General features: G+C 45.0%; 1 protein-coding gene across 1 annotated transcript in view; it reads left to right on the plus strand.

Moving 5' to 3' along the window:
• The first annotated feature begins 356 nt into the window (after window positions 1–356).
• LOC126472828 (carboxylesterase 4A-like) overlaps window positions 357–24,631 on the plus strand; it is a 360,882-nt gene continuing 336,607 nt past the window's right edge. The window contains exon 1 of the mRNA XM_050099963.1: window positions 357–436. The gene's annotated coding sequence lies outside the window, so the exon portion shown is untranslated. The remainder of the gene's footprint in view (window positions 437–24,631) is intronic.

Raw genomic sequence — 24,631 nt, forward strand, 5'->3', positions numbered from 1 at the left:
GTGTATTCACCTTTTTTATGCTTCGATAGGTGCATTTTTCCACTGGTTTATGGTACTTATGTAACGACTTTGCCTGAACCGTTTCACAAGTGATTGTTCTCATTATTTTGTCCTCCCTGCGTTGATGGTACGGTAGCAAAGAGATAACGAAGACGTGATAGAGAGATACAGCTCTCAGCTGGCCTGTAGATGCGACTGGTGACCCAGTGACCTGAGATGGGATGGAGGCGCAGCGCGGAGCGGAGCAGCTGTGGCGGGTGGCCTCTCCGGCTGGCTGGTGGCCGGCGGCGCGGGCTGCGGGCGGATGTGGGGGCGGGTGCTGGGGGCGACACGCACAGTGGCCACTGCGGGGGCAGCAGGCGTTCAGTCGCGACGCGACAGCGAGAGTGGCAACAGCTGCGGCGCAACACCGTCAGAGCAGCGCGGCGCCGACGACGTGAGTATGCGAGGCGTGCAGCCAGCCTTGTCACCTGTTCAGCTGTGTAGCCACTGACATTACGGGAAGTAAGACATCGAGGGCACCCTTACCCTTGGGGAGGGCAAGCGACCGCTGGCTCACCCGTGTCTCTCAGGAAAAGGAAAAAGTATATCGTAGTCAGGTGTCATTCTTTAGAGCACTTTTATGGCTTCATGCAAACGTCTTCCAAAATATTAACAATGCTCCATACTCCGAGGTCTATCCCCCACCCCGCTTCCACACTGTTATGTGAGGGTCCTTGTGAGCCATGTACGCAGAAACACTCATCTCCACAAATTGGACTCAACGAAAAGCATTACGTCATGACGGCACTGTTGCGTGACAACACGGAAACACGCGACATGCCATGTCACTTCAACATGAGAGACCGTGTAGTAACGTCTACATGGACAGGGCGTTTAGGAGTAGTAGTTCTGGCTGCCTCTTCTTATACGTTTGACTTCCCATTCCAGCTGCAGGAAAGCAACGTTGCACAGCGAACAGGTTTGGACATCTGGCGTGGTCAGGCCACTGTCAGTTCTAGGCACTAGTGTAAAGTGGGATAGGAATTGTTTTTAGCCCTTAGTGTCATCTCAGGGCTCTAGAGGGGATTCCAGTAAGGGGAAACATTAAACGGCAGTACGATCAACGTAGACAATATGCTAACAACCAGTGACAAAGAGATTAATTTGCTCTAAACGTTCGGAGAACTGTAACTAGTGCAAGAGCTTCCCTGTCCAGAGATGTGGTGCCGGCCTCAACGTCATACACTCATTGCCAGACCACAATATTATGGCCACCTGCTTAATAAAGTGATGGACCACCTTCGGGACTGCCTGATATGGATTCGACAAGTCGTTCGTCGGTTTCCGGAGGCATGTGGCACCAGAGATCTGCGCACAGGTCACGCATTTCCCGTAAGTTGCGAGTTGGTGGTTTGTGGATGTGGAGATCGGGCTCTCAAGTGTCACTAATGTGTTCCATTGGATAGAGAACAGGCGAATTTTACATCCAAGACATCAAAGTGAGTTCACTCACATCTACCTCCAACTGTCACTGTCCCCTCCCTGACAGCCGCAGTCTCCATCGTTCTGTCCTATTATTACAGGCTCCCCTCACCGTCACTGCCCCCCCCTCTTGCTCTCTCTTACTGCTACTGTCTCATTCATACCTTCCCACTAGTTTTGTCTCTTCTCACTCTCAGTATCTCTCTCTTCCTCGTTGTCATTATCACTGGCTCTCAACCTCTTCCGGTTTCTTTTTCTGTTCATTCCTCTCCCACTTTTACTGCCTCCTTCAGTCTCGCACTGTTGTGCCATGTCAACTATGTTCCATTGCCTCTGTGTCCCTCTTTTTCTCTCATGTTCCCTTTACCCCTTTCACTCTTTCTATACCACAACCAGTGCCTACTATCTTCCAGTTTCGTTACTTTCCCGTCTCTTTCTCGCTTCAATGACTCCTTCTCTCTCAGCATAAAAATGGGTGAATACGTTCGCATTCCAAAATGTTTGGGAAAAGTTTTAAAGTTGCTAAGAAAGGTACAATGATGTAGCTAGTACCCCCACCTTCAGTCAGTCTTTTAAACAGGAGCATATTCACATTTTTTGTACTCTGATAGGAACATTTTCTCCGCCTGTCCCTTTTCTTCCCTGCCTCGGCGCTCATATGAAAAGAAGTTTACGACTCAGTAAAATTTTAATAGTTTATTTACGTAAAATTGAAATAACTCAAAACTAATTTTACACATCACACTGCTTCTACGTGCACAAACATTTTGCATGTGCTTCACTACTTCAGCATGGGGTCCCCAGAACTCTTCTAATGATAACGGAGACACTACACAGAATATTTCTCCGTGATACTTCACTTTATAAACTACGTTTTCGCCTCACACCGGATTTTACGTGCATATTTTTACGTGTACCATGGTGAATGTTCCCACTGCATAATTTTGCCCCCATCAGTTAGAGTGCGTGGCGCTGTGCTTCTTTCGAGCAGTCTGCTGCGGAGAGCCTTCTTCAACAACGTGTGCCGAACGGTTTGTTCCCAAACACTTTTGCCCGCACCAGCACTGTACCCTGCCAGCTTTCGTGCGTTACAGACCGGTCAAGTTCCCACTTCCGCGTTCTGTGATGAGACTTGAAAGTCCGACACCTTGTCTACTGCTCGTGGTTTAGCCGTCTCTAAATCACTTCCGTCGCACGCATACAGTAGAACAACGTCGCCGTCTCCGAGATGCGTGTTCCCAGCGCCGGGCTGTAACAATCGGCCCTTTGTGACAGTCGTTTATGTTACTGGATAGCCCCATTTGCGGCCCTACCCCGCTTATTCACTTTCATTACAACGTTACGTGCCCGTAACGCTATCAAGCGGGATTCAGTATCGAGGTGACAAGTGGTGATAAAGATTTGGCCCTTCAATCTATCTCATCAGCCGCCATAGGTTGCGGTATTGTCGAGTACCTGCTACGCTCATTCATCTCATACAAAAAAGGCATAACGCAGCAGCCTCGACGTCTGTCCATGTGGTATGCTTTTGCGATTGTATTGAGGTAACGTATCAATATAACAGCGTCAGTGTTACGATCTGAGGCTCCGTCTTATTACAACTATGTATATCCTTTCATGTCTTTCCTTGCGATACTATCATGTCCAAGGTTGAAGGAAAAACTCATGTTGCAAAACTGAATCAATATTTTAAGTGCTGCAACTCTCTTCATATGCTGAATTGTGTTGTTCACCACATTTGGCCGGTCTGGTGGACGACTACCTGCACTATGAAGACAGCATCCACTTAAAATGACAGGCCCCCCAAACGAAACTTGAATCCGATTGAAATTGCATGGGAAACCCTTCACCGAAGGACTGTAACCCTAACATCACCACCACCAGCTACTCCAGCTTGTGGTGACATAAGGAAGATCCTCATCCAGTAATGGAGCTCACCTGATCTATATTAAGCGAAGTGCGTGAGATAAGAAAGAGAGTTTTTTTATCTACCAAAATTTTTACGTTTTTCAAACAACGATATGGTTGAAGGATGAGATTTTCACTCTGCAGCGGATTGTGCGCTGATATGACACTTCCTGACAGATTAAAATTGTGTGCCGGACCGATATTCGAAATCGGGACTGCCAGTATGTTCCATATCAGCACACACTCCGCTGCAGAGTGAAAATCTCATTCTGGAAACATTCCCCAGGCTGTGGCAATGCCATGTCTCTGTGATATCCTTTTTCCAGGAGTGCTAGTTCTACAAGCTACGCAGGAGAGCTTCTGTGAAGTTTGGAAGGTAGGAGACGAGGTACTGGCGGAAGTAAAGCTGTGAGGACGGGTCGTGAGTCGTGCTTGGGTAGCGCAGTGGGTAGCCGGCGCGGTAGCTCAGTGTTCGGTCAGAGGGTTAACTTCCCTCTGTAATAAAAACACTCAGTGACTGAATCAAAAACGAACTTGGACGGGTGTCATGGGACGTCCGTTGCGAAAAAATGCAGCGAACTATAATAAACAAATTGAATTTTTTTTTAAAGTGAGTAGAGCACTTGTCCGCGAAAGGCAAAGGTCCCGAGTTTGAGTCTCGGTCCGGCACACCGTTTTAATCCGCCAGGAAGTTTTAATATTATTGTTCCCTTCAAAGCGGCTCCCTTAGGTAGCTAACCACCGTCCTGGTAGCAGCTCTGAAAGGTTTCAGGTGGTAGGGCCTTTGGCATGACAACCACGTTCTTTTGAATGTTCTCCAGAGTCCCAAAAGACTTCCTTTTAACATAATTTTCAATTACGGGAAACGAAAAATGTCGAAAGGACTCAGATCAGATGACTTTTGTGGTCAAAAATTCCGTGATGGAGGTGGCCGTGTGACATTGGGCATTGTCATGATGCAGCACCCTCTTGTCTGCAATGTCCAGTCTCACTCGATTCACCCTTTCCCTGAACCCTTCAATGGCAACTTTGTAAAAACTTGTTTGACAGTTTGTTCTGGAGGAACAAGTTCTTTCTGCACGGTACTCCTGGTGTCAAAAAACAGCATTATTTTGATCTTTGGTTCGCTCATTCGAGCTTTCTTCGATTCGATTGAGGAGACGTCTCATTGCGTCACTCCTCACTTTTCGCTTTGTCTCAGGATCGTACTCAAAAATCCACGACTGATCACCTGTGGTCATACGACTGAACCATTTGTGGTCATTGGAAGTCCTCTCAAGAAGATCAACGCACACGTTTCTCCGATTGTCCTTCTGCTCAGCTGTAAGGATTTTCGGCACCATTTTGGCACAAACGCTTCGCATGAGCAAAATGTCAGTGAAACAGGTCACCGATAATCCTTATCGTTAAGCAACCGTCTGATCTCACAACAGCATGCACACGTTCAACATTTTCATCGGTTTTTGAAGTTGAAGATCTCCCTAAGTGAAGTCCATCTTCAGCGTGTTCTCGGCCTTCCAAAAATGATTTGTACCAGCGAAAGCGAGAGAATCAGTGCCATATTGTATCCAGGCACTGGAGTGAGACGGAGACCACACACGTAATGTACCGACGGCCCATGTCCTGCTTACTGCACATTTTATATCACTATGTAAGGTATCATAATGTTGCCAGGATAATTTTTAGATCTGTAAGATCTCTTAAATTAGACATCTAATTAACACATCTTCTAGATACAAGCCTTAGTGTCCTACTTGCCAGAGAGTTCGTCCCGCTATTATCAATTCTTTCTTTTTCTGTTCTACTCGTGAATGTATCGCGAGGGAAGAAACTGCTGCCTGAAAACCTCAGCGCGCGACCTAATCCCTCTCTTCTCAACTATCTAAAAATTCCCGAACAGTATAACGTCATCGTTCCTCGCATAACGTTTTCGAATTAATTTTCCTAAGCATCCAAAAACTCCCCATCCCCCTCTGGATTCATTCGATTTCCTCCGCTAATACGTCCAGTTCAGTATCCTGTACCATCGATCACAATTCAGCCAGTAAACATAGATTATTTGGAAATAGCGACATGACGAACTCAGAAGTTCCAACTTACGTACATTATCTGCAAGTTTTCGTACTGAAGGTACGATTGCATTCATTACATTTCGTTTGTGTTCTAAGCGAATCTCTGTTCCTCTCTAGGTAGTCACCCAAAGATGAAACTTTTCTGTAGACAGCTGCTTCATCAACAGAGCATCTGAGTGTATTGGCCACGCTCTCCGGCTCATTATCTGAATAATATATTGAGAATAACAGCGCTCCTGTCGGGTGTCGTTGAAGGCCCGTCAATAACATATACAGTGACGTCCGCGTCCTCTCATTCCCAGCATCTGATAGGTTCTTACCTAAATCTCCCTGACAATAAAAGCTGTTTTTGAGACAAATATTGGATATCAATCACCTGCCCTTTACGGGTGACAATCTACCAACTGAACTACCCTAACGTGTTCGCGGAGCAAAGGTTTTTACTTCACGGTCATGCTTGCGACCGTCTACCAACAATGTGATGGGCACCGTGCTAGTTAACTCACTCACAGTTTTATGACATGTTGCCGAAATAGTACAACGTCGACTACAAGAGTTTACAAATATCAACGTTGTCTTCGTAAACCGCAAAATTTTTGTGCACAGATTAAACTTAAGCCCTGAGCCTACAACGTTGAGTTTACCACGTGGTGTGCTTAAACAACAATTTATTTTGATGTTTCTCTTTCCTCTCGTTCTTGTGTTTGTTGTTGTTGTTGTATACGCTGATTCAGCAACAGCAAATTATACTGAGGTTAAAAAAGTCACGGTATAGCTCCTAACGTCGTATCTGACCATCTTTTGCCCGGCGTAGTGCAGCATCTTGACGTCGTATGAACTCAACAAATCGTTGGGAGTCACCTGCAGAAATATTGACCCATGCTACCTCTACAGCCATCCATAACTGCGAAAGTGTTGAGGATTTTCTGCTCGAACTGACCTTTCGATTATGTCCCATAAATGTTCTATGGGATTCATGTCAAGCGATCTGGGTGGCCAAATCATTCGCTCGAACTGTTCAGAATGTTCTTTAAACCAGTCGTGAACAGCTGTGACCTGGTAACATGGTGCACTGTCATCCATAAAATTTCCTTCATTGTTTGGGAACGTGAAGTCCATGAATGGCTGTAAATGATCAGTGGCCGGTTCATCTGGACCAGAGGACTCAGTCTATTCCATGCAAACACGGTCCGCAACATTACGGAAACAACACCAGCTTGCACAATGCCCTGTTGACAACCTGAGTCCATGGCTTCTTGGGATGTGCACCACACGCACCATCCGCTCTTACCAACTGAAATCTGGATTTACCTGGCCAGCCACGGTTTCACAGTCGTCTAGGGTACAAGCGATATGGTCACGAGCCCAGGATAGGCGATGTCGTGCTGTCAGCAAAGGCACCGCATCGGTCATTTGCTGCCATAGCCCATTAACTCCATATTTCACTGCACTGCCCTAACGGATACGTTCGTCGTATATGCCACAATAATTTCTGTGGTTATTTCGACAGTGTTGCTTGTCTGTAATCACTGGAAACTCGACGCGAAAGCCGCTGTTCTCGGTCGTTAAAGGCCCTGTTGAGAGGTAATGCCTGCAATTTGGTAGTCTCGGTACACTCATGACATTATTGACCTCGGAATATTCAATTTCCTAATGATATCCGTAGCGCAATATCCCATGCGTCTTACTCCAACCATCACTCTGCGTTCTAAGTTTACATTTACATTTACATTTACATTTATACTCCGCAAGCCACCCAACGGTGTGTGGCGGAGGGTACTTTACGTGCCACTGTCATTACCTCCCTTTCCTGTTCCAGTCGCGTATGGTTCGCGGGAAGAACGACTGTCTGAAAGCCTCCGTGCGCGCTCTAATCCCTCTAATTTTACATTCGTGATCTCCTCGGGAGGTATAAGTAGGGGGAAGCAATATATTCGATACCTCATCCAGAAACGCACCCTCTCGAAACCTGGCGAGCAAGCTACACCGCGATGCAGAGCGCCTCTGTTGCAGTGTCTGCCACTTGAGTTTGTTAAACATCTCCGTAACGCTATCACGGTTACCAAATAACCGTGTGACGAAACGCGCCGCTCTTCTTTGGATCTTCTCTATCTCCTCCGTCAACCCGATCTGGTACGGATCCCACACTGATGAGCAATACTCAAGTATAGGTCGAACGAGTGTTTTGTAAGCCACCTCCTTTGTTGATGGACTACATTTTCTAAGGACTCTCCCAATGAATCTCAACCTGGTACCCGCCTTACCAACAATTAATTTTATATGATCATTCCACTTCAAATCGTTCCGCACGCATACTCCCAGATATTTTACAGAAGTAACTGCTACCAGTGTTTGTTCCGCTATCATATAATCATACAATAAAGGATCCGTCTTTCTATGTATTCGCAATACATTACATTTGTTTATGTTAAGGGTCAGTTGCCACTCCCTGCACCAAGTGCCTATCCGCTGCAGATCTTCCTGCATTTCGCTACAATTTTCTAATGCTGCAACATCTCTGTATACTACAGCATCATCCGCGAAAAGCCGCATGGAACTTCCGACACTATCTACTAGGTCATTTATATATATTGTGAAAAGCAATGGTCCCATAAAATTCCCCTGTGGCACGCCAGAGGTTACTTTAACGTCTGTAGACGTCTCTCCATTGATAACAACATGCTGTGTTCTGTTTGCTAAAAACTCTTCAATCCAGCCACACAGCTGGTCTGATATTCCGTAGGCTCTTACTTTGTTTATCAGGCGACAGTGCGGAACTGTATCGAACGCCTTCCGGAAGTCAAGAAAAATAGCATCTACCTGGGAGCCTGTATCTAATATTTTCTGGGTCTCATGAACAAATAAAGCGAGTTGGGTCTCACACGATCGCTGTTTCCGGAATCCATGTTGATTCCTACATAGTAGATTCTGGGTTTCCAAAAACGACATGATACTCGAGCAAAAAACATGTTCTAAAATTCTACAACAGATCGACGTCAGAGATATAGGTCTATAGTTTTGCGCATCTGCTCGACGACCCTTCTTGAAGACTGGGACTACCTGTGCTCTTTTCCAATCATTTGGAACCTTCCGTTGCTCTAGAGACTTGCGGTACACGGCTGTTAGAAGGGGTGCAATGTCCCATGTCTGTTAATTGCCGTCGTGGAGTCGTAAATACGTTGGAAACCTTTTCACAAGCATCACCGGAGTACGAATGACAGTCCCACCATTGCACCGCCCTTTTAACCTCGCTCACGCTATACTACCGCTCTCTGTATATGTGCGTATCGCTATTACATAACTTTTGCATCTCAGTGTACATTCTTCCTGTTGTTATGTTTGCTGCTGCTGCTGGTTCTTCACGTCAGTTATTAGTGGAACTGCTCCTGTTGCTGATCACACTCTTCTTTCTACGAACGTAAAAACAATGGGTCCATGATGCGAAAGCAGGACCTTTACTCGTATGCAATATATCATTTATTTATTTATTTATCGTAGCAGATTAGGACCACCAGGCCCACTCTTAAATCTAGCCACGCATTCTACATATTTTGCGTTACATACAGGGTGTTGCCGTAAGGGCGTGCAAGAATGTAACAGGACATCGAGAATGCTCCACTGAAAAATTTTAGTCTGGGATCGTGGGATCGGAGAAGTCAGCCTAAGGAGATACGGAACTAAATTTGTCTACCGCTTTGTCTAGCATTACTGTTTTCCAGCTTATTTACAACTAACATGCGTACAAGTTTACACATACTGTGCTGTTTATTTACATGTACGAGTGCTCCACGAATAACAATTACACCCATTTCACCCATAATAAGTCTATGCAATGCTTGTGACTGACTTTGCATCAAGTGCCGGATTGTGTCAGTGGTTGCTCCAACAATGGGTTGATCAACCAGATTTCCTCCAAATCATGCTGTTTATTGACGAGGCTTCATTTGATGATTTCTTCTCGGGTTATCAGCCGAGTGGTGGCGTCGTCTTATCGCAACGTTTCAATGAGTTTCGTACCCATCATCGCCTGTAATACGCCGAGAAAGCGAGGCCTCATTTGATTGTGATGGTGCATCGAACAGCAAGAACAGCCATTTATGGGATGTAATTCAGTCACATCATCAAATACGTTTTGCTGTGAATATCTGGGCCAGCATTGTTGACGACACTGTCATTGGGCTATATCTTCTACCAGGCCGTCGGAATAGCCACCTGTATTTGAGGGTCATGCGGATGTCCGCAGCCATCTCAATGCTGTGTTTCCTGGTCTCTGGATTGGAAGTGGAGATCCTATTCCGTGGCCTGCGAGGTCACCTGACCTGAATTCCCTTGATTATTTCCTACGGGAATATCTAAAGTCACATGTGTATGAAATTCCAGTGGACACGTAAATGGAAGTAGTTACCAGAAGTGTAGCGACCTGTGGGGTGATTCGAAGCACACCATCGATGTTTGTCAGAGTGCGATGTCAGGCTTGCATTGAGGTTGACGCCTGTCAGTTTCAGAACATTTTGTATGGTACGATACAAATATACACTATGTGATCAAATGTATCCGGACATCTGGCTGAAAATGACTTACAAGTCCGTGGCGCTCTCCATCGGTAATGCTGGAATTCAATATGGTGTCGGCCCACCCTTAGCCTTGATGGAATCTTCCACTCTCACAGACATACGTTCAGTCAGGTGCTGCAAGGCTTCTTGGGGAATGGCAGCCCATTCTTCACGGAGTGCTGCACTGAGGAGAGGTGTCTATGTCGGTCGGTGAGACCTGGCACGAAGTAGTCGTTCCAAAACGTCCCAAAGGTGTTCTATAGGATTCAGGTCAGGATTCTGCGCAGGCCAGTCCATTACAGAGATGTCATTGTTGTGTAACCACTCTACCACAGGCCGTGCCTTATGAACAGGTGCTCGATCGTGTTGAAAGATGCAATAGCCATACCCGAATTGCTCGTCAACAGTGGGAAACAAGAAGGTGCTTAAAACATCAGTGTAGGCGTACTGTGGTAGTGCCACACAAAACAACAAGGAGTGCAAGTCCCCTTCATGAAAAATACGACCACATCATAACATCAACGCCTCCGAATTTTACTATTGGCACTACACTCACTGGCAGATGACGTTCATCGGGCATTCGCCATACCCACACCCTGCAATCGGATCGCCACATTGTGTACCGTGATTCGTCACTCTACATAACGTTTTTCCACTGTTCAATAATCTAGTGTTTACACTCCTTACACCAAGCGAGGCGTCATTTGGCATTTACCGACGTGATGTGTGCGGCTTATGAGCAGCCGCTCGACCATGAAGTCCAAGTTTTCTCACCTCCTGCCTTACTGTCATAGTACTTGCAGTGGATCCTGATGGAGTTTGGAATTCTGTTGTGATGGTCTGGATAGATGTCTGCCTATTACACAGTATAACCCTCTTCAAATGTCGACGGTCTCTGTCAGTTAAGAGTCGAGGTCGGCCTGTACGCTTTTGCGCTGTACATGTCCCTCCACGTTCCCACTTCACTATCACATCGATAACAGTGGATCTAGGGATGTTTAGCAGTGTGAAAATCTCGCGTACAGACGGATGACACAAGTGACACCCAATTACCTGACCACGTTCGAAGTCCGTGAGTTCCGCAGAGCGCCCCATTCTACTCTCTCACGATGAATAATGGCTACTGAGGTCGCGTGTATGGAGTACCTGGCAATAGGTGTCAGCACAATGCACATAATATGAAAAACGTATGTTTTTGGGGGTGTCCGGATACTTTCGATCACGTAGTGTACGTTTTTTTGTGTCAATGTTGGTATTTGCGGTTATCTGTAAGTAATGTAAATAAAAAAGTACACAGTAATGTGATTTTATTCTATTCAGATATTTATTCCTTTTATCTCCTTAAGTTGGCTTCTTCGCCCCCAGGTTCCCTGCCTCAAATTGCTCAGTGAGCATCCTCTATGTCCTGTTAAATTTTTGCACGTTCTTACGGAAACACTCTGTATATTACGATACGCATGTTATACTACATATACAAATTCAAAATTATGATAGTACAAATGAAAAAAACACACACACGTTATATTCGTATGTGATAAATACAATAATAATAATAAGAAATTACGCTAAAGTACACCGATGTCCAAAAGTAAAGGAACAAACTGCTATTTCAACGTCCTAGGTCTAAATCACGATGTAATTATATAAACTGTTAACAGATGTCGTTACGATCGTGTTCTGCACGGAAGACGGTATTCCGATCAACGGACCACCACGCCAGCAATGACGTCAGGGCACCTATCAAGCGGAGTAGTGTTTGCAGGGTAGTCCCACAACACAATCGATGAATACACAGTCACTGACAGTGAAGTATGGCACAGAAAAGAAGCCTACGGACTCTGTGCTGTGGAGGGCCGTAGGAAGATTGGAAGCAGGAGAGTCGCAAACTGATGTGACCCTGCGGTTTAGTGTGAATCGTTCTGTTGTTTCTCGTACGAGGTGACAGTTTATAGAGACCGAAACTGTATTCCGGAGACCAGGACAGGACCGACCACGTCTATCATCCGAAAGAGTGGACCGTTATTTGGATTAAGAACACGACGGTACCGCCTTAGGGAACTGCACTGCAACTGACATCTTACCTCACATCATCCCCTGGACGTATTGTATCGAGGCAAATGGTATACAGAAGGCTTCAGCAAAGTGGCCTTCATCGTTGGAGACCTTCTGGCCGTTTAGCTCTGGCGTGTCTTCACAGAAGCGAAAATCTAGAATGGAGCCATCAACATGCCACCTGGACTGTCGATCGGTGGGCCAATGTTCTTTTCACAGACGAGCGCCTGTTTGGTCTGCAGAGTGATTCTCGACGGATTCGCATTTGGAAGGCACGGGACCCACACACTGTGGAAAGAGACTAACATCTAGGAGTATCCCTAATGGTGAGTGCTGGGATTATTTTAACCTCTCCAACACCTCTTCATGAAATTGTATGGGTGAATCAGCAAAAATTAACTGCTGTCAGATACCGCGAGGGGATCTTGGGATCTCATGAGTGGTTGTCGTGAGGTAGTGTGGGCTCAGACTTCGACCGATGAGCAACAATGCAATAATTCTCGACATCATAATGCACGAGTGGGATTTTTTTAAAAAAACGGAAGATATTGCACGCATGGCGTGGCCTGGTCGCTCTCCCGATTTGAATCCCATAGAGCATGTCTGGGATATACTAGGCAGACTGGTTGCGTCACGTCAGCATCCACCAACCACTCTCCAAGACTTGTGAGGTGCTCTGCAGGAAGAATGTGCGTTATTGCCCCCGCATGAGATTGATGACATCATTCACAGCACGTGCCGTTGTTGTCAGGTCAGTATTGGTGCCAGAGTGATCACACCCCATACTGAGCACACTAATCCGTTGTTAGAATGTGTGTGTAAATCCGTGAAGTTGGGAAAAAAACGAAGAACATTTTTGTCTACCGTTGTGTACGTTCCAGCTGATTACGTTCTGCAGTCTTCACATTGTTTTTACTTTACTATCACCTGTTTATACTATTCTTTGGCAAAATAAACGCAACCTTGCAAAATTTCCGTTTGTTGCTTTAATTTTCGGAAACAGTGTAGGTTTTTAATTATGAGTGCTAGCAGCAATGGGTATGTGAGGAAGAAGTGAACGAGGGAGGGAAAGAATAACGTGATAACACACAATTAATTAATATAGAAAGTAACATGGCTTACTTTCATGCACGATAATGTCACTGAGTGGAGCAGCGAACCTACTTTGCGACTGGCGAAATTCACTGTTTTCTGTAACGGAGCTACGGTAGAACACCCGACGGAAAAGAGTTCTAGTTTAGCTGGAGTAGGGATTCACGATGTAATCGAAACCCAAGTCACAAGCCAATAAGAAGCCAAAGTCATTGTGAGCCAAAATCTTTGAAGGCAAAAAGGAGGAGAAGGCCGGGTACTCGGCCGTCGCGTTGCAGAGGGCTCTATCAGACGCACTACGGGAAGTGCCGGTGAGCCGTGCAAAAGCGTTTTTCAGGTGTTTGTCAAAGAGCGTGACCAATGGGCTCGCCTAGAGCGCCTCGCGCGGACTCGTTCGAAAGACGTTGTCTCTGAAGCCGCTAATGTCTCTGTCTTTTCATCAGTGTCGACTACTGAATTACAAAGGGGCCGCTTGGAAAAAGGGTTTTTATAATTTTTTGTGTTTATGCTACGTAAAGTTCAGAACTTAAACACCTACAAGCCAAAGTGGATCAATGCAACTATCAAAAATTCTCGAGAGAATCGACTTTGAAATTTTGGCGTAGTACTTCACTGCCGACGTCGACGATGGACTGCATGGTTCCGTGGCAAGATGTTTGACAGCAGCGTCGATAATTTGGCTTCCATTCCCATCCGATACAAATTTTATAACAATGGTGCTTGTTCTGTGCGCGTTTCGTGAAGCGCAAAGTATGTAAAGATGAAACAAAAAACCGGTGGTGCTCGTGGCAATCGCTAGCTCTAGACTTACTTCGATCATTTTTTTCGTGTTTTCCGTTCATATCTAATGCCTATGCCATTTATGTATGTTAGTGGCAAGAAACAATCAATGCCGTCTCTGCGCGATAGCAATGGAGGTACTATCGAAGACAGTGGTGCCAAAGCAGAGTTACTAAACACAGCCTTCCCAAATGCCTTCACAAAAGAAGACGAAATAAATATTCCAGAATTAGAATCGAGCACAGCTGCCAACATGAGTAACGTAGAAGTAAATATCCTCGGAGTAGCGAATCAACTTAAATCACTTAATAAAAGCAAGTCTTCTGGTTCAGACCGTATACCAATTAGGTTCCTTAACAATCATATACAACCGTTCGCTCGACGAAAGATCCGTACCCAAAGACTGGAAAGTTGCACAGGTCACGCTAATATTCAAGAAAGGTGGTAGAAGTAATACACTAAATTACGGGCCAATATCGTTAACGTCGATATGCAGCAGGATTTTGGAACATATATTTTTCAAAAATGTATGGGAAATCTTATGGGACTTAACTGCTAAGGTCATCAGTCCCTAAACTTACACATTACTTAACCTAAATTATCCTAAGAACAAACACACACACACCCATGCCCGAGGGAAGACTCGAACCTCCGCCGGGACCAGACGCACAGTCCATGATTGCAGCGCCTTAGAACATACATTGTGTTAGAACATTATGAACTACCTCGAAGAAAACGGTCTATTGACACACAGTCAACATGGGTTTAGAAAACATCGTTCCTGTGAAACACATGAGTGCTAAAAGGAACTCATACTCCAATTCAGTTACACGATAAATCAGTCTAATCTAAAAGCCTTAAATTCAATTAAATACCTAGGTATTACAATTACGAACAACTTAAATTGGAAGGAACACATAGAAAATGTTGTGGGGAAGGCTAATCAAAGACTGCGTTTTATTGGCATGACACTTAGAAAACGTAGCAGATCTACTAAGGAGACTGCCTACACTACGCTTGTCCGTCCTCTTTTAGAATACTGCTGCGCGGTGGGGGGTCCTTACCAGATAGGACTGATCGAGTAAATTGAAAAAGTTCAAAGAAAGGCAGCACGTTTTGTATTATCGCGAAATTTAGGAAAGAGTGTCACAGAAATGATACAGGATTTGGGGTGGGCATCATTAAAGCAAAGGAGTTTATCGTTGCTGTGGAAGTGTTCCAAAGCATTTAATTTAATTTCATACAGTGAGTTAAAAAAAGGAACAGACAAATCGGATAAGTGGTTCTGCAGTTATTGGCGCCAGGTACCGGACTTTCTCATCTCAAACGGATATTCCTGAACATGATCGCATTTAAACATGGTATCTATCTTGTCATCAGTAATGATTAGTTTGCGTAGTGTTACAACAAAATAACTTTATAAATATATATTAGGCCCACTGAAAAATTAATATATTAAAAATCCGTTTCTTTTACGACACAACTCTGGCAAAGCTGATTTGTCCTGGTGATTATCTATTTGGCCCCCTTACGGACGGAGTTTCGAAAAGTCCCTTGTTAAACGATGCCTACAGTATAAGATCAACCCTCTCTCCAAGCTTCAAGTTTCTTACTTTAGCGATCTGGGTTGGTGGATGATGAGTCAGTCAATCAGGACATTTCCTTTTATGTATATAGATTAAATATTGCACACATAGTAGAATTACTTAATTACTTACGTTTTATAAAAGATTTTTCACATACGTTGATTAGATAAAAAAGTTAATTTTTTCATCTTTATGTATTTTACATGTCACAAAAAAGCTCATAGAGCCTGCACCATTGTTTAAAAATTCGTATCGACTGAGGACCGAAACCAGATTGCCCACGCTGCTGGTGATCATTCTACCACAGAAGTGACTGGCCTGTCGATAAGTATGGCTATGAATTATTGATTTAAGACGCTCGTAAAATTTCAAAGCCGATTTTCTGCAGAAACTTTGAGAGCTACATCGAGTTGCTTTGGGAGAGTAAGAACGGAATTCTGAAGTTCACATAGCATAACTCTAACAGTTTACAAAAATCCGACTGCTGTGCGGTTTCCTTGTTAGCGGTCTAGTGGTGAAGTACTTGACTCCAAACCGCAAGATCGCGGGATCGAATCCTGGTCAGACACTGGGATTCTTCAGTCTGCGTTTACAGTAACATTCACCTCTCAGTGATGTGAAGAATGACACCTTGTTCGATTCCACGTTAAACTGTATGTCCCCTTTCCCTGAAAGGATTACTGAGGGAGGCTAAGGGTGCGCAGGTCACCGAAACCGTGTCCAATTGAAAGAACTTGTGAATAGGCGGCTAAACATTCCTCTTGGGGGACCGCTAGTTTATCACACTATACGAATATGTAGGCTACTGCGTAACTTCGTAATGTTTCTCATAACTTTAATAAACACAACAGATACACATAGCACAGACTGTCACCAAAATGGCGTCCAATTGAAAGAACTTGCGAATAGGCGGCTAAACATTCCTCTTGGGGGACTGCCAGTTTATCACACTATACGAATATGTAGGTTACTGCGTAAGTTCGTAACGTTTCTCATAACTTTAACAAACACAACAGATACACATGACACAGACTTAATTATCAATAATATATTCTTCTTCACTATGTACAAGTCTGCCAACGTCGGGGTAACTTTTCGATTCCACGACTGTAGAAATCAAATGGTTTTGAGGCGAAGAACTCAGCGAGCCATGCTCGAAGCACATCTTCATTCGGAAAGGAAATTCTTTCAAATGGTTCAAATGGCTCTAAGCACCATGGGAGTTAACATCTGAGGTCACAGTCCCCTAGACTTAGAACTACTTAAACCTAACTAACCTAAGGACATCACACACGTCCATGCCCGAGACAGGATTCGAAACTGCGACCGTAGCAGCAGCGCGGTTCAATACTGAAGCGCCTATAACCTCTCGGCCCCAGCGGCCGGCTGGAAATTCTTTACAAGTTGCTCGAAAGAGAGCGGAAAATGTGAAAATCTGTGGGTGTAAGTTCTGGTGAATAAGGTGGGTGAAGAATGACTTCCCAACCATCCCCTGTATACTGTTTTTTTGCCAGTTTAGCAGAATGCCAGCCTACGCTATCGTGGAGTAGCGTCATTTCACGCAGTCCTGGTGGTCGTTGTTCTCGGACTGTGCCTCCAAGAAGTCTCAGTTGTTGACAGTAAATGTCGGCAGTGATGGTCACACCTCGGGGAAGCAATTCGTAGTATACCACACCGTCGCTGTTCCCCCCGATGAATAACATTATCTTCTGTGAATACGCTCCGGTCTTCGTACGAGGAGTTGCTGCTTTGTTTGGGCTCAACCATTCCCTTCTTTTCCATATATTAGCGTAAAAACACCATTTCTCGTCACCAGTAAGGGTACAGGGTAGGAATGGTCGGCGTTGTTCACGATTCAATTGATGAGGAACAAGCAGAGATGCACTTATGGTCATTTACTGACTTTTGTGGTTTCGAGTTGGAGCAACCGGTAACCATACACCAAATTTTTTGGCACTCACCATTGCATACAAATATCGCACTATGGTGGAATAATTACAGTCCACCGCATTTGCCAGTTCTTGAGTATACTGACGCAGACCATTGCGGATTAATTCGTTTAAACGGTCTTCATAAAACCCCGAAGTTCTTTCTGAACATGGAGAAGCACTAATGTCAAATTACTGACAAACTATCTGTCACTAGGGGTAAGATAGATGCCACCTACAGGAAAATTAAAAAAAACGTTTGGAGTAAAGAGAACAACCTGTATGAATGTCAAGAGCTAAGAGGGAAAACCAATCCTAAACAAAGAAGGGAAACCAGGAAGGTCGAAGGATTATATAGAGGGCCTATACAAGTGCGATGTATCTATACAAAGGCGATGTACTTGAGGGCAACATTATTGGAATGGAACGGGACGTAAATGAATGTGAGATAGGAGATATCATACTATGTGGAGAATTTGACAGAGCACTGAAACACTGTCGAAACATGGCCGCGGTAATAGACAACATCCCGTCATAACTGCTGGTAGCCTTGGGGAAAATCAGCCATGAAAAAACCCTTTCATCTGGTGAGCAAGGTGTATGAGACAGGCAAAATACCCTCAGACTTCAATGAGAATATAATAATTCCAATTCCAAGGAAAGCAGTTGCTGACAAGTTTGAGAATTACCGCCGGCCGGTGTGACCGAGCGGTTCTAGGCGCTACAGTCTGGGACCGCGTGACCGCTACGGTCGCAGGATCGAATCCTGCCTCGGGCATGGATGTGTGTGATGTTCTTAGGTTAGTTAGGTTTAAGTAGTTCTAAGTTCCAGGGGACTGATGACCTCAGATGTTAAGTCCCATAGTGCTCAGAGCCATTTGAACCATTTGAGAATTACCAAATTATCAGTTTAATAAGTCACAGTTGCAAAATATTAGCACGAACTCTATGCAGACGAATAGAAAAACTGATAGAAGCCGACCTCGGGGAGGACGAGTTTGGATTCCGTAGAAATGTAGGAACACACGAAACAATACTGACCCTACTACTTACCTTAGAAGAGAAATTAAGGGAAGACAGACCTACATTTATAGTATTTGTATACTTAGAGAAAGCGTTTAACGAGGGTAATAGGACGTGGTAGAATTAAATCAGGTGATGTTGAGCGAATTACACTAGGAAATAAGATAATTAAAGTAGTAGATGAGTTTTGCTAATTGGGCATCAAAATAACTGATGATGTTCGAAGTACAGAGGATATAAAATGTAGACTGGCGATGGCAAGGAAAGCGTTTCTGAAGAAATTTGTTACGATCGAGTATAGATTTAAGTGTCAGGAAGTCTTTTCTGAAAGTATTCGTATGGAATGTAGCTATGTATGAAAGTGAAACAATGGCCGATAAATAGTATACAAGAAGAGAATAGCAGCTTTTGAAATGTGGTGCTACAATTTGGAAATTTGTGGGAAGTTCCTATGGTACCAAGCTGCTGAGGTCATCGGACCCTGGACCCTAGGCTTATACACTACTTAATCTGACTTCAACTAACGTACGCTAAGGACAACACGCACACCCATGGCCGAGGAGGAAGTCACGTGAACCGTGGCAAGGCGCCTAAGACCACGTGGCTACTCCATGCGGCTGTGGTGCTACAGAAGAATGCTGAAGTTTGGACGCGTACGTCAACTGACTAATGATGAGGAACTGAATAGAACTGTGGAGAAGAGAAATTTCTGGTACAATTTGATTAGAAGGAGGGATCGGTTGATAGGACCCATCCTGAGGCATCAAGGGATCACCTATTCAATATTGGAGGGAAGCGTGGAGGCTAAAAATCGTAGAGAGTTATCAAGAAATGAATCCAGTAAGCAGATTCAGAAGGATGTAGGTTGGGGTAGTTACTGGGAGATGAAGAGGCTTGCACAGGATAGAGTAGCATGGAGAGCTGCATCAAACCAGTCTCTGGAGTGAAGATCGCAACAACAACAACAACAACTGCAATTTACATCAGTGTGCCTGTAGTCAAACCATTCTCCATAGCCACATACTCATATGTACACTGAGGGGAAAAAATCGCAACACCAGGAACGAGTTGTGCGACATAAATGAAAGTTGCTAGGCGTATTTCTACATCTGACGTATGATGTCTATTCGAATTTCGTGTCAGTCGCATAAGAGTGGCGCTAGTAGTGCCACTACGATGATGCAAACCAGGTTTGCTTTAAATACAGCTGTAATGATCGTGTATTAGTTACCTTTGAGACTGGACGTGGTGAGTTGATGTTAGTCAAGAACCCCCGTGGCGGCAGTAGTCAGGAGAACTTAGAGTCGCAAGAAGACTGTGCTCCAGATGGCGAAGTGGCACTACCGATTAGGGAAGAGCATCGCCGTTTGGCGTACGGCTCTGGCGCATCCTACGGTATCTGCAGCAGCAATCTGAGCTGCAGTTGGCACCACAGTGACACAACGAACTGTTACAAATCGGTTACTTCAAGGACATCTCCGAGCTAGGTGCCCCGTAGCATGCATTCCACTGACCCCAGACCACTGACGTCAGAGACTTCAGTGGTATCAAGCGAGAGCTCGTCGGAGGGCAGGGTGGTGGTCTGTTATGTTTTATGATAAAAGGTGGTTCTACGTCGGTGCCAGTGATGACCATGTGTTGGTTAGAAGTAAGCCAGTTGAGGGTCTGCAGCAATCCTGTCTGCGTACTAGACACACTGCACCTACAGCAGGAGTTACAGTATGGGATGTGATTCCGTGTGACAGGCAGAAGCACTCTTGCGGTTATCCCACGCACCCTGACTGCAACTATGTACTTCAGTCTGGTGATTCGACGTGCTGCGCTGCCATTCATGAGCAGCATTCCAGAGGGTGTTTTCCAACAGGCTAACGCTTGGTTACATACCGCTGTTGTAAACCAACGTGCTCTACGGTGTGTCGACACGCTGCCTTGGCCTGCTCGATACTCAGATCTGTCTCCAGTCGACAACTCCAGCGTCATCCACAAATAGCATTAACCACCCTTGTACTGATCGACAAAGTGCAAATGCCATGGAACTCCATCCTACAGACTGACATCTGGCACCTGTGCAATACGACGCATCCAAGTTTGATAACTTGCATACAACATTCTTGCGGTTACACCGTTTATTAATGTACCAGCATTTCACATTTGCAATGGCTTATCTCGCGTTTACAATCACCTGTGCTCTTGCAGTGTTAATCACTTACATATGTTACCGAGACAAAAGTATTGAAACTTAGTGTTCCGTTAAGAATGGTCACTCTGCAGCTATGGAAAATGATCTGAAGATGGCCGACAATGACCGAAACTGGTAAGTTTAAAATAATAAAATTAGTGATCGATAAACAGAATAGAAGTGAATTTTCCACTAAAAAAAGGATCGCAGGTAATTCCTTGCCAACAAAATTTCACTTTTGATAAAAGGAAGAAGGCTGGAGAAATTAAGAATTAATTGAAATCGTTGGTACGTCAGCATTAAGTATGCCACAAGAGAAAGCCAGAGAAACGTTATGAGCAGCGAGAACTGAGTACCTCCGAAACAAGTGGAATCCAGAGGAACATTTACTATGCGGGGGGAATATCGACTGGTACTCTTGGAAGTTTTTGAACAGACTACGAGTAGGCGAGGTGAAATCGAAGGACAGTTTCATTAATATACGATTCTAAAGAAGATTATCACAACAGGAGCAAATGTACTACTTATGTCCATGCAATGATAGGAATTTACTCAGGGCTCTGTACAGTGCAATAGTAGTTCCCCGATTCTGGGATAAGATTAAATACTACCTGCTTCGTACATGTTTCAGCGGTATAGGTGCATAATTTTGTCTGTACACCAAGCAAACTATTTACCACTATCTTTAAACAGCATTATTGATTATCATTTTCTATGGTGCATAGCTTGCGAAAAGAGTGATAATGATCATTACAGAATGAGAGTATAAAATAAATGTCACAGCATTGTGGGACTCAATTATCAGGAACTTTTCTCTGTGTGTTTCGAGAGCAGTAAGCTATTTTACAGAAGGAAGATTAACATATTGCGTGCCGTCGACATTTGGTCCGCCGTAGGTGGAACACTAGCTTGGATATAGCTTGGAACAGAATCTGAAAGTATATCGATTGTGGCCTTCTTGTAAAAACCACAGCGAACGTTACTTGAGAATCCAAGGAATGCATTACCCAATATGGCTGGACTCGTATTCGAACCGTACTCCTACCTAATTGTTCCATAGAGTCAGTCACTGTGCCATCCTCCTCAATCACCAGGCTACGAGTTCCACTTACACGATTCTTCTCTGCTAAGACTGTCAACCAGTCACCCAAACCAACTGCAGGTTGCCTATCTAACGCGTTCCAGGGGCAACAAAAATTTGATTTTTAAAATTTCGTGTAGTTATTGACGAATTTAAAACTTTAAAACGTTGTCATAGCATTAAGAGGTATAATCCTACGTTACTGGTGTAACACAATAAATCATGTTTTAAAGGTAGAAACTGTGTATATACACTCCTGGAAATTGAAATAAGAACACCGTGAATTCATTGTCCCAGGAAGGGGAAACTTTATTGACACATTCCTGGGGTCAGATACATCACATGATCACACTGACAGAACCACAGGCACATAGACACAGGCAACAGAGCATGCACAATGTCGGCACTAGTACAGTGTATATCCACCTTTCGCAGCAATGCAGGCTGCTATTCTCCCATGGAGACGATCGTAGAGATGCTGGATGTAGTCCTGTGGAACGGCTTGCCATGCCATTTCCACCTGGCGCCTCAGTTGGACCAGCGTTCGTGCTGGACGTGCAGACCGCGTGAGACGACGCTTCATCCAGTCCCAAACATGCTCAATGGGGGACAGATCCGGAGATCTTGCTGGCCAGGGTAGTTGACTTACACCTTCTAGAGCACGTTGGGTGGCACGGGATACATGCGGACGTGCATTGTCCTGTTGGAACAGCAAGTTCCCTTGCCGGTCTAGGAATGGTAGAACGATGGGTTCGATGACGGTTTGGATGTACCGTGCACTATTCAGTGTCCCCTCGACGATCACCAGTGGTGTACGGCCAGTGTAGGAGATCGCTCCCCACACCATGATGCCGGGTGTTGGCCCTGTGTGCCTCGGTCGTATGCAGTCCTGATTGTGGCGCTCACCTGCACGGCGCCAAACACGCATACGACCATCATTGGCACCAAGGCAGAAGCGACTCTCATCGCTGAAGACGACACGTCTCCATTCGTCCCTCCATTCACGCCTGTCGCGACACCACTGGAGGCGGGCTGCACGATGTTGGGGCGTGAGCGGAAGACGGCCTAACGGTGTGCGGGACCGTAGCCCAGCTTCATGGAGACGGTTGTGAATGGTCCTCGCCGATACCCCAGGAGCAACAGTGTCCCTAATTTGCTGGGAAGTGGCGGTGCGGTCCCCTACGGCACTGCGTAGGATCCTACGGTCTTGGCGTGCATCCGTGCGTCGCTGCGGTCCGGTCCCAGGTCGACGGGCACGTGCACCTTCCGCCGACCACTGGCGACAACATCGATGTACTGTGGACACCTCACGCCCCACGTGTTGAGCAATTCGGCGGTACGTCCACCCGGCCTCCCGCATGCCCACTATACGCCCTCGCTCAAAGTCCGTCAACTGCACACACGGTTCACGTCCACGCTGTCGCGGCATGCTACCAGTGTTAAAGACTGCGATGGAGCTCCGTATGCCACGGCGAACTGGCTGACACTGACGGCGGCGGTGCACAAATGCTGCGCAGCTAGCGCCATTCGACGGCCAACACCGCGGTTCCTGGTGTGTCCGCTGTGCCGTGCGTGTGATCATTGCTTGTACAGCCCTATCGCAGTGTCCGGAGCAAGTATGGTGGGTCTGACACACCGGTGTCAATGTGTTCTTTTTTCCATTTCCAGGAGTGTATATTGAGGTAACGTCGTGCTCTCAAATCACCCAGGCTATATGTATCCAGTGTTTGCGAATGAGAGCACTTAGCGAGTTGCAACAAAATTAGCCATAACTTAAAACCACTTAGAAACTTTATTTTGCTGACATCCCCCACAAAATACTGAAAGGAAAAGTGTTTACCGCTCACTTCATTCTCGCCATTGATACAGTGAAATGTCAGCATCAGGCATTATTCTTTAATTTATTATTTCTTTGCTGATAATTCTATCCGACAACCAAGTTGCGAATAGCGCTCACATGTGCCAATATAGTTGCAAGAAATATATCGTTTGTTGTTTTGCAACTCATAGTTCAGTAGATACGACGTCATATACAATCAGTCACGAAAAAACCAGCTTTTTGAAAAATCTTCACTATTTGCCAAAAAGGTCTTATTTTTACCAGTTTCGTTTTTACGTTTTCATTAGTTTTTATTAGTCTATTCCAATACGAAGCTGATAAAACCAACGCAATTATGGTTCGGTGCCTTCTTAACCATAAAGGTTTTACATGTTTAACGCCAAATATTTGCCACATTAACGCATTTTTAAGTAATCAGTCCTTTGAAGCTTGTACAAGGGAGTTTGAAGCTTTAAAGACTCTTAGGGGACGGGGAGAGTGGGTTGGATGTGAACCGGTCTACATTCATAAACGCACACGGTCACACAGAACTTGTTGATGTTTGCCTATCTAACGGCTTCCAGGAACAACGAAAATTTGATTTTCGGCGATTCATAAAATTACTGGCCGATTTAAAAAACTTAGTATGTGCTAAACATACAGATGCTTGAAAAGCTAGATTTTCTTAAAACGGAGGGGTGTGGTTACTGTTTACACGCTACAACGCCAACAGTTTACTCAATTTGCTGCGTCTTAACAATTTTTTGCACTGCACAGATTTATGTTTCACATATCACACATAGATCAAAAGAATTCAGCAGAAGACCACCCCCTCTCCCCCCTATAATAGATCGATATTAGAGATTAGTTACGTAGTTTAGTGACGTCTTCATTCCAAAGCTATGTGTTCCAAATATCGGAAAGTAGTGGTTTACTTTGCTGGCCAGACAGTGTGCATCACATTATGCAGTAACACAATATCAAGACTAAGCATCGAGCCGGCCGGTGTGGCCGTGCGGTTCTAGGCGCTTCAGTCTAGAACCGCGTGACCGCTACGATCGTAGGTTCGAATCCTGCCTCGGGCATGGATGTGT

Source organism: Schistocerca serialis, chromosome 1 (genome assembly GCF_023864345.2).
Source record: "Schistocerca serialis cubense isolate TAMUIC-IGC-003099 chromosome 1, iqSchSeri2.2, whole genome shotgun sequence".
Taxonomy (NCBI): domain Eukaryota; kingdom Metazoa; phylum Arthropoda; class Insecta; order Orthoptera; family Acrididae; genus Schistocerca; species Schistocerca serialis.